Here is a 15,188-nt window from a genome sequence, read left to right as displayed (position 1 = left end):
ATGATGTCATGGTAGTGTTCACAAAGCCGTGGATTTCAGAGATTTTGGACTCCAGGTATTTAGACTGGTGATGCTCCTCCTACAGTACCATTCTCACCTAACAGAAACAAAAAGCGAGGCTGGGAGAGGCTAAGTAACTTGTCCAGTGTCATCTGGCTGGGAGGCTGTGGCTAGGAGTCATCCCAGATCCGCATGAAGATTTCTGTGTTCATCTCAACTTGGCTTTACCGCCTCTTTGCATAGGCTCCCGAGCTCCCATCGTTAGACAGATTCATAGGGGGGACAGGCTCTTCTACAGGCATTTTCTGGAATGATTTCTGAAGACATTGGCTATGGGTGACTTGAGAATTAGCTCAGGTGTTCTGGTGTTGTGGGTGAAGAAGTGGCATTGGATGGGGGTGAGACTAGAGGGGAAGGGGAAATACAGGTGGAGAATGAGTTCCAAGGCTGGATCTTTGCTTTATTTGACTCCAGTACATTTTACTGAGGGCCGTAAAGATATCCCAGTGTTCAGCAGAGCCTCAACGTCTGCACCATTAGCAGACCCTGGGCGGAAGAAGGGAATTTGAAATCCTGGTGCTGAGCTTAGTCCTTCTGACTCTTCATCAGCACAGGTGAGCCAGGCTTGGGAGAACAAGCCCCACGGTCTGAGCCAGGCCCTCCTGCCAGGTAAGGTGACCAAGAAGCCTGGCAGAGACACAAGGCTGGTGCCAACTCCTTAGGGCAGGCACATTGCCAGCACAGACCTGAAGCTGCCAGCTGCCAGTCAGTGAGATCCTGGGAAGAAATCCTAAGAAAGTTACCGCAGGGCAACGACCTTCCTGTTGTTCTGCTCCAGATCTATCAGAAACGACTCTTAGTGATCATCAGCATTCTCATCTCCTCTCCCCATCGAGAAGGTGCCCTTTCCCATACCCCTAAAGTGGCTTCCAGCAGCAATGAAGTTACTGTTTGCAGCCACTGTGTAGTAGATGATAAATAATATTTATAACATATAAAGGTTTAAAGAATAAAAAAGTGACAATAAAACTGGTTTCTGTCTCCCAACACCTAGTTAAAAAACAAAAAAAGAATGTTACCCTGCCTCAAAGTCCCCTATGTAGAGTGAATAAGTGAGATTTTTATCAAAGCGGGCAGTGGTCTGCATGGAGCTCCCCCAGAATCCTAGTCTTTATTTCCTACAACATGCTAAGACGACAAAATGCACCAGCTTCGGTAATGGCAAAAGCAGCTGCAGCCCATTTGCTGACAATAGCACCAGGTAACTTTGCAAGTGCGGTCAAGTTCCTTCCCTTCCCCTTGAGCTGATGTGCGTAAGTAAAGATTTTAGGATGTGTAAAACCCTGAGCTCTGACAGATTTCCCACCCCCCTCCCCAAGCAAATGGCTGTCTTGAGTATGCTGGGCTGTGCATTCCTCAGCCTCCCCTCCTGAGGGTCTCCCAGGTATCCCCAAAAGCCTGCTCCTGCTCTTGGCCCAGCTCTGTTCTCCATAAATCACCATCCGCACCATCATTGTTGAGTCGCACAGGAATCAAGCCGGCGGATTTTTTGTAGGTGGGTGTCACTTGGTCTGGAAGGTGATGGACCAATAGTAGTTAGAGCCATTATAGATTTTCTAGAAGCTACAAAGCAGCAGAGACTTACTGTGGGCATCTCACCATTTCATGGTTCTGGCTGTTCTGCAGAACAGAGAGAGGTCATCTGAAATCAGACCTACCTAAGACTTCGGGGTTCACAGGAACATTTTGGAACTGAACTCAGCAATGTCGCTTCTGGGATACCAGAGCCTAGGCCAGGCTGGGACTCAGCAGCGACTCAGGGTCCCTGAGCAGAGCTGCACTGGATGATGAAGCCGGTGTGGTCACAGCTGTGGCCCCTCAAGGCTTTGGGGCTTCAGCAAACTTAGTATCCCTGAGCCTTGTTTCTTCTTCTAGAAATAGACTCACATTTCTCATCTCACCAGGTTGCTGGGAGAACTGAGTGACACAGTCTGTGTGAAGGGACTACCTAAACTATAAAGAATTCTAAAAAGCAAAGGCATTTTCTAATGTGGATGTGAAAAATTCAGTTTTACAAACACAGGTATGGGTTTTAATCCCCATCATATTGTCAGTTTCTATTTCAAGCCCTATTTAGGATTGCCGGATGTAGAGGAAAAAAAATACAGGGCACCTAGGACATGACATCTATATTGTCGTATCTGGCAAACTTCAGTCCTCTCCCTGCAGGCCACCAGGAAATGTGTGGGAATCACTTGGGTTCGACTTTGAGTCTCAGCCTCAGTTCTAGGGACTTGGGCCTCATCAAGGTAAAGCAGCCACCAAGCAGGTGACCCCCTGCTGCCCCTTCTTTCATAGGACATCCTCAGGGCTAGCAGCTCTCCAGCCACCACTGGGGATCAGAGAGGGTTTTTTTGTTTTGTTTTGTTTTGTTTTTTGCAAAATCACCTCTGGTTCTCTGTTTGCCTAGACAACACATCACAGGGCATTTTCTCTTGGGGGGTCTTGCTTAGGTAAGAATCAAGAGGTTAGTTCCCTTTTGCAGAGCACCCAGAATCCTAGTCTGAATTTCAGTCTCAGTCTCTCTTCTCCCTCCCGTTCCCCTTTTTTCCTCTCCCTCTATCTTCTTAACCACTGCCCCAGCCCAGAGATATTTCTGTGTGTACTGGAGAAAGCCTCCCTGTACCTTGCCTTTCTGTGGTTTGCTTTGCTCCTTCCCACAAAGTCTTGTCCCCTCTGGCCTCCCCCATACATTCTTGGGCTTCCACCAAATCTGGGCATCTTGTGTTCTTCCTCTCTTTTCTGCCCTGCCAGATATCATGCTGGAGGCAGTGAGACAAGGCTGGTTGGCTACTTGCTTCAGGAAAGGAGAAACTAATTGAAAGACAAATACAAATTAATAGTTCAAGATGTGTTCATTAAAGGGGTGTTCATTTAGCCTGTATTCAAGTAGACCCTATATGGTAGCATTTCTCCCCTGGTCTTTCTGCCCTCCATCTATAACCGTGAGAGGGATAGGCACATGCTTTACCATGCCTGCTATGTTAGCAGGAGTAAGTGCTCAAGGAATGCTCATTGGATGTTTCAGTACCTTACCTGGTGAGGAGTTGGGTTGGAGCCTCAGGCACTTGCAAGCTATCACTATCTGGATGCCGAGCGCCTTCCAGGAAAGCTGGCTGCTCTCAATGGCAACGCCAGAGCAAGTAGCACCCCCCTTCCTAGTGTACTGTGATGGGTCTGCCTGGAGATCTGGGTGGTGTCAGGGAGCCTGAAAGAGAAGAGTGACATGCAGAGAAGCTGGTGGCTGCAACACAATGCTTGCTCTTTGCAAGGAGGGAACAAAGTGTTTGTAAACGGACTCCCCCATGTGACATTTGGCATCATTTCCAGCTAATGACATCTTTCTGAGAGAGCCGTGCAGAGCTTGTCTGCTGACTCAATCGACTTATGATCGCCCAGAGACTCAGCTGCATGGGATCTGGAAAGTGAATTAGCAAGTTGTGGGTCTCCAAAGGTGCAAGAGAGTATGAAGATGGAGAACGGATATTTGGGGAGGAAACCCACCTTCTAGTTTAGTGCCGTTCGAAGGCCTGTTGCACTTGCTCTTCTGCTCCAAGGTGATCTCCTTTTCCTCATTAATCTTTCCTGGTTTTCTCCTGAAAAGAGTGGTAGTTCTTGCTCATATTGAAGTGTTACCTTGGGTGCAGAAAGATCAAGCTGTCTTTGCACAAATCCCAGCTCCACCACTTGCCAGCTGTGTGATCTCACACAAGTCACTTCCTCTCTGACCCTGTTTCTTCATCGGTTCCATGCAGATAGTAACAGCACATAAATACATCACTGTGAAGTGGTTGTGATGGCTGCATGAGAAAACGTGCGCAAGTGTTTCCTGCAGTGCCTGGCTGTAATAAGAGCTTGGTGAATGTTTGCTGTGATTGCTTTTAGAATATTTATCTGTAATCAAAGGGAGGACAGACATGCTTCCAATTTGAACAGGGGGATAGAAAGCCATAGAGAGACCAAGTAGCTTGGCCAGACTTACAAGGGAAATCATCTCTGAGCTGGATCCCTGCTTTCTCAATAAAGAGGTGGAGCTGGGTAGAACCATAGGCCTGGTCTCTGGCCCACTGGCCTGGGGACTCTATGAATTACTCTAAACCCTTCTAAATGCCCAGTTCTAGCCATTGTTATTGCTTCTCCTCCAAGCTTCTGTACGCCTTTGAACAGTCAAGGAAATCAGGTCCTGTACTCCACGTGCTCTTCCTTACAGTAGAACATTCTCTCACCCTCATGGCTCTATGGCTACAGGCTTTGTGTCCCCCAAAGGTGAGTCACCACAGGACTCATTTGTTTTGCTTCATAGGAGTCTGTGGGACCGAGCATTTTTTTTTTAACCTTCATCCTTCCAGAGATAATTTCTTTCCATCTCTAAGAATAGATCTTATTTTTGCTTTCAAATCGAAGTCTTGCCTAGTGTGGGCTTTATCCAGGAGAAGGAGAACCATACAGAGCTGGGAATCTAGGCCCAGCATCATGGTAGAATGACTGCTGTCTACCTGGTGATACCAAAGGCAAGTTGCCAGTTCTTTGCAGACTGGGCTCCATGAGCTCACAACCAACCAGGCAGGCTGGCTGCTTGGCAAGGTGGCCACTGTTTGATGTCACCCAAGGCAACAGAAAAGGGAAATTCATGGGGAAGATCAAGATCCAAATTAATACCTGGGGATGATGTCATTGGCTCTGAGTAGTTCAGCAAAGGAAGTCATGGGGAACCCAAGATTTCTAAAGAAGAAGCGTGTCCATGCACGAGTGTGTGTAACATCACTGCATTGACAGGGGGCCCTCTTTAGGTCTGGTAAAGCATGGAAAGAGAAGCTTTCTGCTTGGGAGAGTTAAGATAGCTAAAATTGTAGCAGAGCAAGTCGATAAGCAAACACACACAGGTGGGGCACCCCAAAATCCATGCTTTCAAATACACACACACATACACACGTGCACAGGTATCCTGTAAACACATTAGTATGCCTACCCTGAGACTCCTGGGCACTGTCTACCTCACCTCATTTTAAAGTCTATTCTGTTTGGATCAAAGAATGTACAGAATGAGATTGGAGCTAGAAAAGTAGGCTCCTGTCCTACCCCATCATCACTGATGATCAGGGCAGAGCCTTAAAATTGTCCATGAGTCATGATAGCCAAGTAGAAGAATGTCCAGAATGATGAAACCCAGAAGGTCTACAGACAGCAGTTTTGGGGGATGGGGTGGGCAAAGCTGTGTGACAGGAGTGACATAGCTCACCCAGTGCTCAGAACATGGCCTGGGCACCGCTTGTGGACCCACCTCCTCTGTCAGGGAATGACAGCTAGGAAAGCCAAGGGCTTTAGCTCCAGCTTCTAGGAACAGCAATGCTTCTAGGGGAGGCACTTGGGCTTCCTGGCAGTGCAGCCTCTCATTTAAGGAAAAAACAAACAGGGGTGAGGAACTAGGTTTTCTCTCATTGGATTTTCATATCCTGTTTCTAACAGTAAACACGAAGTGATCACTAGCTCTTTGTGTTCACAGAGGTGTGTGTGTGTGTGTGTGTGTGTGAGAGAGAGAGAGAGAGGGAGAGAGAAAGAGAGGGAAAAAACAGGCATTAAATTTTAATTGGTCTGCAATGAAAGATTTAACTGTTTAAAAAACAAAACGCTCTCAGTCTCAGACCACAACTTATGCGCTCATGTGGGAGGCTGGGGGACAGTGAAGAAAGAAGAAGGGGAGGGGCAGGCTTGTAATGGGTCCAGTGGGGAGTGGGGCTGTTACAGGGAGGAGGGACCAGCCATATGGACAGTAGACTCCAATTCAGGTCTACTGTTTCTCCTAGTTGGGGAAGTCAAACTTTGCTTTGCTTATTTTGAAGATTGTTCTGTCAACGATATAGATTATTCAAGAAGAGAATGTAAAGTTGGCATAAGGAACGCCCTTGGCCCAGCTTCGTAGATTTGGTGCTCGCGACATAAGGCCCTGAAATACAGGTATAAGACAGATGCCATGGGGATCAGACATGAGCACTTAGCATGGCTGTTTGCGTTCTTGTCTGTCTTCTCTCTCCCTCTCCGCTTAGCTTCTGCAAGGCTGAGACTGGGCCTGCCTCGTCCACCATGGCACTCCTGGGCCTAGCACAGTGCCTGATGCTGAGAAATGTCGGAAAACACCTGTTGAATGTTAAAGAAAATGTAGCCCCTACATTGCTGTGGCCCTGCTGAGTCCCGAGCCCTGGTACCTGTTTGCAGCACTGACCTTGAGTGATAACTCCGGCCACCTTTGATGGCTTTGGTGCTGTAGATTCACCAAGGCTGTGTCGCGGCATGGCCCCCTTGGCTGCAATGGCAAAGGTGGCTATACTCTCCTGAGTGACAGGGGCTGTGTCTGTCCTGCTTGTGGCTGTATCTGCCAAGCTAGGAAACTTTCTGGAACATGATAGGAAGAGTAAATATTTGTGGAGTGAATGGATGTTACAGCTGGGTCTTGGTTGTCTAGCTAAAGAATGAAACTGGGAAGACATGTACTGACAATACTGTGAGTGCCACTGCAAATCTGTTCTAAATGGCATTGAGCTGAGTCGGACGTAGTGTTTCTGTTTCCATTCAGCCCTGGCCCAGGTCCTCAGGGAAGACACTGATGGAGTTGGTGATGACAAGGATGATTATAGCATTCACAGTAGTCACACTGCTTGCTTCCACGTGCCAGGAACTCTTCCCTATGTTTGCCCTGCATCTCCTCCTCTCATGCCCAGGTTAGATGCTGTTTTATAGACGCTGAAGCTCGGAGGCTGTCTTGGCTCAGGACTATCCTAACAGAACACATTAGATGGTGTGGCTTAAGCATCATTTACTCCCCACAGTTCTGGAGGCTGGAAGCCGGATCAGGATACCAGCAGAGCCAGCTTCTGGTGAGGGCCCTCTCCCTGACCCATCTTGCTGTATCCTCCTATGGCCAAGAGAAAAAGCAAGCTTTCTGGTCTCCTCTTATCAGGGCATTCATCCACCCACAGGACCCCACACTCCCCGAATTTACCAAAGGCCCTGTGTTCCAGTGCCATCATGTTGGGGGTTAGGGTTTTAACGTATGAATGTGGGAGATGAAGGACAGAAACATTTGGTCCACAGCAGAAAGGCTAATCCACACAGCCAATGCTACATGGCGTGCAAGGCGCAGGGGCAGAATGTTAACTCAGCTCTGTTTGTCCCCGCAGCCCCTCCCCCCCACCTCCACATCCCACTGAGCAGTGTCAGACTCAGCACTGGAGGGAGGTCCAGAGGGCTCCGTAAAAGCAGCTGAAGAAAAACAAATTGTAGGGAGTCTATTATGGTTGATCTTAAAAGCCCTGTAATGACCTTCTTTTCCGCAGAGGACGTTCTGAAAGCCAGTGATTTGCCGTGGCTCCCTGGTGGGGGGAAGCTGTCCGGGCCCCCGTTGCCCTGCCTCACGGTGGGCCGCTGCGAGCCCTGGCCCCGCAGGCACGCACCCAGGGGCCGTCTCGTCCAGTTTCACTTCTCCAGGACGCACAGATCTCCCGCCCTCCAGGTTTTATTTTTTTTTCCCCCAGGCAGGTTGTGGGCTTCTAGCCAAAAAATCCTTTCAATTAATGGTCTAGGAACAGCACCCATGAAGAAAATGAGAAACAGATAAGAAAGGAGGGGCCCTGGTGCTCAGAGCAGAGAAAGGGCATCGTTCTTGGATCATGCGGGTAGCTTACCAGTGTTTTCCTAACGTGAGAATCCGTCAGTGGGGGCCTGGTTTTTTTATGAGGAAAGAACCTCTCCCAGACAGCACATTCTGCAACAGCCCCCATAAATCCCCATACCCCCACTTCCAGCGAGAACGCAGCCTTCTGCTGCAGAGTCGCCGTGTCAAAGCCTGCTTAGGCTTTCACTTATCAGCTGCAACCCCAGCGTTAGTTCATGCTTGGAATATGGAGCCATTTCATATTTATTCTTGTTATATCTGGCAAGGAGCCTTAAAAAAAAAAACAGCCCCTGTTGGTGCTATTCAACTCTTATGTCTTTATAGTGTCTTGAATGGATTTGACAGAGCAATCACAGGCCGTGGGGGAGACGGAACCCTTCTCACAGCAGCAGGCTGGGAACTGTCAGGACTCCACAGCCTGCCTGTCGGGGTTCTGTCCATAGCTTGCCTCATGCACTCCAGCCCACGCACGCCAGCGCCAAAGAAAGAGTTCCTCATGGCAATTGTCAGGTGGGAGCCTCCAGAAAACGTGAGGTGTCCAGCGAGCCAGTAAGAATGACTCTCACCACAGAACATTCTGGAAGCTGAGTGGCGTTAGACTCCCCCAGAGGGCATGGCAGGCTCCCAATAGGTCATCCACAAGGCCTCAGCAAGCTGTGGGGGGAGATTGGCCATGGGACATGTCCTGTCCAGAAGCCGGGCTCCTGCTCTGTAGGCCTCCGATGAGTCAAGAGGGTTTTAATGCAAAGGACAGTGACAGCTTGAAATGATAACGCAGAGTTGTGTGTGTGTGTGTGTGTGTGCAGACCCTAAGTCTCCCAGAAAATGAGTGTAGATTGTAGTAGGTAAACAAGGAGCTCATGACCCCTCTGTGAACCAAGACAGCCTCCCCACAGTACACATGCCTGCTCCACCGGTGCCCTGCGATGATTTTAAGAGGAACACAGACCAGACTTCCTCTTTTCCAGGTTATGTATTTGTTTTTATGTGATGAAAGCATACATATCTAACTTACATTATCAAGTTAGTGATTTCAGATACTGCAGATGGACGTGAGGCTAAAAGACATATTTCAGAAAAACTAAGTCTTTTTTATTGCTTTTATTTGTTTATTTGAAAGACAGAACAAAATACACACACAGAGAGAGAGAGAGAGAGAGAGAAAGAGAGATTGAGAGAGACAGAGATTTTCCAAGCCCTGCTTCACTCCCCGGATGTCCACAACAGCCAGGGAGGACCCAGCTGAAGCCAGGGCCTGGGAGCTCCAAGGTGGGCTCTCACGTGGCTGGCAGGGATCAAGTACTTTAGCCCTCACTGCTGCCTCTCAGGGTGTGTATTAGCAGGAAGCTGGGTAGGAAACAGTCTCCAGGACTCAAACCAAGCCCTCCAGTGTGCAACATGGGAATCCCTAGGCAATGGCTTAACCCACCGCACCACAACACCTGCCCTAAGCCTATTTATGGGTAAGGATAAAATAAGTAAATAGTGGTACCAGTTCTGTGCCTCCATGATAAAATCTGCTAATGGTGGCAAGATATGGCACTTAGGGAATACAGGGAGGAAAAACACAAAAGAATCTAGCCCTCGCCCACCGCTTACCCCAGTGTTGAGATGTTTCTAATTAGTTAGTCTCTTGTACTACTTGCCATGCTAATACCTGCTCAGATCACATGACCCTCCTGCTCTAGAATACACAGTGGCTCCCTGTGGCCACCACCTTGAACTGGGTTTTCAAGTCCATCCTTCCACCTAATGTTACCACCACTGTTTCCTGATTCTGAAACTCTTCTGCCAGACCCTTCTCCTTATGTCTTCGCCAGCTCCCCGGAGTCCATTCGCATTTCTGCCTCATTGCTTTCCTGGGTAACTACCCACCTGCCTTGCCTCATGCTTCCTGGCCTCTCTTGAGATCCCTCTCCAAGTCTAAAAATCTCCCGTCTGGAGTTCCTGCTGATGTCTCCCTTCCCCGGATTATTGCTGCCTTGCAATTCTGCATGTCAGAGAGAAAGGGGTTGACAAGCACGTCATTTGGCAGCAGCAAGCCGAGGCTAAGAGAGAAGTCGTGGCCAGGGGCCTAAAACTTCCCATTTGGCCTGTTGAAATTGTTGACGAAATAAGATAAGTTTGGGATTAATCACTGAAAAACAAGTGAGATAAACTCCTGGGTTCCAGAGATATTAACTCCTTGGTCCTCATCCCAGCCCAGGTTATCAAAACCCAAAATTGCTCATTTTTCACAGTTTATGAGGTTTATCTTGGGGCTGTCATGAGATGCTGACAGAAAAATGAAATCAGTCTGTTTCTAGTCTATTTCACTTTCTCATTCTCATTCTTATAACAGGTTGAAATGCTCCAGTGTAAACGAGAGAGAGAGAGAGAGAGAGAGAGAGAGAGACAGAGAATATTTGTCTGTATTCCTTGTAGTTATTTGCCATTTTCGAATAAGGCCAAACTGGTAAGATGGGGCTTCTGTCTTCATCTCAAGCAAAGGTGAATTTTAAGTCCTTAGTTGGGGAGGGTGCGCCTGCACGTGAATAAGTAGGGGTGCTTTGGGAACTTTTTACTTTCCAGGATAAGACAGGGAAGATACACATTCCAAAGCCAGATGATGGCAACGAGCTGGACGTGAGATGCTTCCTCTCTGAGGACCGGCTGAGCTGTTTTCCATTTCGTCTCCATCAGTCCTGCACTAAAAAAACAGCAAAGCATTTGGATAAATGTGGGAGTGTTTGGAAATGCGAAAAGTACCACGCACTTGTAGAAAAGCGTTTTCTCAATTGCACGGGGTTATTTATGTTCCTCTGACATATCACACCTTTCCCAAGAAATAAGATGGCAAAAGCATAAACTTCTTACCAGGCTGGCACTTGGTGTGGTGTTCACCAGAAAGGGCTTTTCAAACCACTCCAATGGCAGATTGGTAGAAGTTCTTTAAGAGAGAACTGGGCCACAGCCTGCAGTAAAAAGTGTCTAGGATGGAATACAGCGTCTTCAGGAGGAGTTTCTCAGGACTCTGAATATCACACAGTCAGCCCATCAGTCTCTATCAGATGCTTCAGGGGACTCCAGAAAGCTCAAGGAGATGGGGGAGACCCACATCGTTTTTGCCTAGCCCAGTCCTGGCTGTTGTGGGTATCTGGGGAGTGAACCAGCAGATAGGCTGTGTCACTCTGGCTCTCTCTTGCTTTCTCTGTCTCTCTGCCTTTGAAACACAACGAAAAAGAATATGTTTTAAGATGGTGGAAAAATGGAAATAAAAGTTTACTTTGGTGCAAAAAAGTCAAAATCTTTGCCTAGTTTTTTCATAATATGTATTTTTCCATGAGCAGTTTGAAAACCCTTTGTACGTGTGGATTTCAAAAATTTTGCACCCAAATAAATGTATCTTTTAATTCCATTTTTTATGAACATGTTGATGACCCTCATGGTCAGGGTTGTTGTCATCACTGGCAGGTGTGTGTCTTTCTCTTGGAGGCTGTTTGTGTTCAGGCTGTTTCTGGCCGTCTTTTCATGAGTCTAGTGCTTACGAGGTTTATCCTATTCAACTCTATATCAACTCATGAATGCTACCCTGTGACTCCGAATAGCACGAACTTCTTGTTGCCACCATTGTTTTTGAGCACTGGCCATTTTCTGTGATTCTTTTATTCTTTTGCTTTGTATAATTCTGAACTTTGCAGTTCAGAAAAGGTCACATTAATATCTGTTATAATTTCTTGGGTTCCTAATAATTATTTTTTGGAAAAAGTGAGGCACCCATGTTTCAGAATTCTCAGTTTTTGACTTGTGGGACAGTGGAGTGGAGGTACAGTACCATGGTCAGTGATGCAGGCTCTGCAGCCAGACCATCTGGTTTTAAATTTTTCTTGCTCATTCCTGGGAATAGGTCACCTTCGGCTACTTGCTTAATGCCTCGTCATCTATAGAACTGAAGTGAATCATACTAAACCTACCCTGTTGTGTTGCTGTGAGAATTAAATGATTTAATACATTGATTAATACACTCCTGGCCCCTACTCAGTGGTCCTGATGTGTGAATTGCTGTTATTCCTTCCTGCCAGGAAGTAGGCAGTGTTACCACTTGTTCTTTATGTCATAGCTTCTTAATCATGATCATAGCATTTTGGGAGCACTGATTTTTGCAAGTGATGGAGCATTCTGTTGTTTCCAAAGGGGGTGGGGACACCAGGTTCCAAGAAGAGAAATCATGAGGGGCATTGGGTTTATGTTCCACACACTTCTCCCTACTCTGAGCCATGAGCAGTAAGGCCATCAAGTCTGTGCAACTTGTTTGCATCTGCCAGCTCCCAGGTGAGCATCCACTCTGTACCTGCAACCACGTGGCCTTGTGGTTGCACAAGGGGAGCCAGAACTACCTTTGTGAGCCTGCAGATGCACACCGTCTGCCCTTCCTGGGGTTTGGTGGCATGAGGCTATGGTTCTGTGTATCTTCTGCAGCCCCCTAACACTCCCACCCTTCAGGAACAGAGTACAAAGTTCACGGGAAGCAACACTGTGAAGGTCCAGATGTGGGTGGGACCACATACCTAAATCACATCCCTCATGTCAACCTTACCATCAGCAAAGCCAACTCCCTGGTCTCTGTCTGCCTGCTCCATGTTGGTCTAGAGTGTGGAAGGGGACAGGGGTACAGTTAGCGATCACATAGCACCCTCCGAAACACCCACACCAAGCTCAGGCAGATATGCTGTTTCATTTGGTTCAACAGCATTGGGAGATGAGGATTATTATTGTTTATCAGATCAGAAAACCAGGCTAGGAGAAGGAAAGCCAACAACACAAGGTGAACAGCCCTGTAACTGCAGATCTGGGATTGAAACCCAGGCTTGTCTGACTCCAGAGCCAAAGATCTTGACCTCCTTGCCAGAGGCACTCACACTTGGAAACTCCCCCAGTATCTCCTAGAGGAGTCTCTGGGCCCCTGGCAGAGTTGCTGATTCAGCGGGTCAGGGATAGGCCCAGGGATCTGCATTTCCAGCAAGGGTGCAGGGGATGCGGTTGCTGCTGGTCTGGGGAGCACACTTTGAGAGCACAGCTCTGAACTCACCCGCTTCTGTCCATGGCCCTTTCTTCATTTCAGCTTCAAAGTCCACTAGCACACGGGAGTGGTATCAAACTTTGGTGCAAAACATTAGAACTAGGAAAGTAAGCGTGACTTAGTGACTCAAATACCTGGGTCTTGCACACAAGGGAAACCCTTGTGAAGGCATTCAGAGGTGGTGGGTGTTGCTGTCCTTTCTAAAGCTGAAAAGAGCCCAGGGAAGGTGGAATGGATGTGCCACCTCAGCTGTGACAAAGCATTTCTTTCCGCAAATATATTTTTTTTCTGGTGACATTTTATGCTGGAGCCAACTTGGATGACTTTCTTGTAATTCTGTGAGATCAAAAGCCATCCGGATGTCCTGATTCTCACAAATTATTACTGAAGCCAGGGATGGAAGGTCTGGAGGGAAGAGGGGAGATTGGCCCTAAATCTTTGAAGGGTTATACTATGATGAATACAGTCCCCAGTCTCATTCTGGACACCAAAGATAAGGCCAAGCAAAGGCTGCAAGTGGAGAGCTAAGAACAAACTCAGGTGTGCAAGAAACATCATGCCCACCAGCCTCATTTTCACTTTATCTTACAGCTGCCTGGAAACTCCTTGTCAGTCACTCTCTGGGATTCTCCCCTTTCTTCTTCCAGCTTCCCTTCCAGCACAGTCGAGAGTTTGCAGTGCCCAGGAAAAAGAACAGCCAGCACTGGTCCCCCCTTGCCCAGGCCCATTGAGGTCTCTTGGGACAAGCAGCCCTGCTTTTTCTGAGCCTTGCTGGAAAAGGGGATTTTTGGCAAGGCTTCTAGAAGGTCACATCGCTGTGACTCCCTGTGGTCTTTCCCTTTCTCTCGGGGCACAGCAGTGGGACTGCTCCCAAATCCTTGGGCTCATGTCTTCTTTTGGGAAAGAAGCTCTCCCTCGTCTCTATTCCAGGCTTTTCATCATCAAACTCAAATACTGTTCTTTCCCAATATGATGTGATGTCCATTAGACCCAAAGCCCCAAACCCTCTCTCCAGGAGGCACAGTAAAATAATTGCATCCCATTCTCTAAAATGGGGGAAGGAATGGGAAACACAGCAGAGATCAAACTTGACACTGAAATGATATGGTTGACCTTAGACTAGAGCCGTGGTTCTCATGGCTGTCCTTACTCCCTGTCCACATCTTTAGGGGCCTCTGAGCCCAGCCCTCCCCAGATTGTGACGTGAGCTCTTGGGGGACCAATTTCTAGGTATTGTGTCCAAGAGAGTGCAGGTGTTATTTAGGGAGGGACTGGGTCACATCCCTCTAATGTGTTGGGCATAGCACTGAGGGCCTCTGGGGTAGAGAAAGGGGACACAAGGAGGTCGGACAGTTTGTCAAGGAGGTGGGTTGTCCCTCCCTCCCAGCGTGATTTCTTGCGAGTGCTCTTGTCTTGCCTCATAGCTGTAAGGATGCTGAACTCACAGAGCAAAGCTACAGTGGTCACCTGAGAATCCTGCAAAAGCTCAACGGGTCCTCAGCTTGGACAGACGATGAGCCATAGTCTGCTAATCCATCACTTCCTCCCCGGCTCAGGCCCCCTACCTCACGAGGCAGGCCTGAGTCTCGCTTGCTTTGGCCTCCCAGAGGAGGCCGTAAAAACATTGGCAGGTGGGCCCTGGGCCATCAAGAGCACTACTCTCCAGCCCCGCTGTGGGGGTATCCGTGGGGTGGTCTGAAGCCAAAGCACTGAGAAGCCCAGAGAGACAGGACCACATAGGAAAGGCCGCTAGAAAACTGGCGGCTGTCATACTCGCCAGACAGATCCTACAAGACAGGAGTTGTGGAGGGTGAAAGTAGAGTCCCTTAGGGCTTTCTGAATTCATCCTTTTGGAGAAAGACATCAAACGGTGGCATTATGAAGGGATTCACTATTATAGCCACGGCCTCAAATACAAGCAAGTGTAGCATCCTTGGAACACAATGATCATTCCTCTTGCAGGGGCTTTTTGGGATGTACATTCCTCAGGATGACTATCTTATTGGTATTCATTAAAAATGAAGCTTTAGCTACTTTTGCCTCTCTTCCCATCCCCCATCCTCTGAAAATGGAGGCCTTTCCATCATGCTGGTGTGAAGTTGGACAGGCTGTTTGTAGCTTTAGTGTCCCCCTGTTGACTTCACTGTGGGTAAATCATGTGTCTCCAGGGGGGAGGACAGCAGGTCAGACTCTGGACAGGCTGTGCTCACAGTCCTAGTGCCTCTGTTTGTTCTCCTTTCCTACCCTAGGGCAAAGGCCTCCTTGCAAGGGAAGGGCTGCTCCCAGCAACAGAGCTCTATTCACTCCTGTCCTGTCCAAGCTGCCACCAGACACACTGAGCTTCTGCGAGCTTCGGGGAGCCCCTGCTCCAGCCAGGCCCTGCACTAAGTGCTCTTATGT

The 15,188-nt window shown here is 48.2% G+C and overlaps 1 protein-coding gene across 1 annotated transcript in view; it reads left to right on the top strand.

Annotated features, from left to right (window-relative positions):
* The window catches only part of SLIT3 (slit guidance ligand 3), a 642,229-nt gene that overhangs the window by 298,027 nt on the left and 329,014 nt on the right, over nucleotides 1-15,188 (top strand). The window lies entirely within an intron of this gene.

Source organism: Oryctolagus cuniculus, chromosome 6 (assembly GCF_964237555.1).
Source record: "Oryctolagus cuniculus chromosome 6, mOryCun1.1, whole genome shotgun sequence".
Lineage (NCBI taxonomy): Eukaryota > Metazoa > Chordata > Mammalia > Lagomorpha > Leporidae > Oryctolagus > Oryctolagus cuniculus.
Note: the sequence above shows the minus strand (reverse complement) of the source record. Positions and strands in the feature narration are given on the sequence as shown.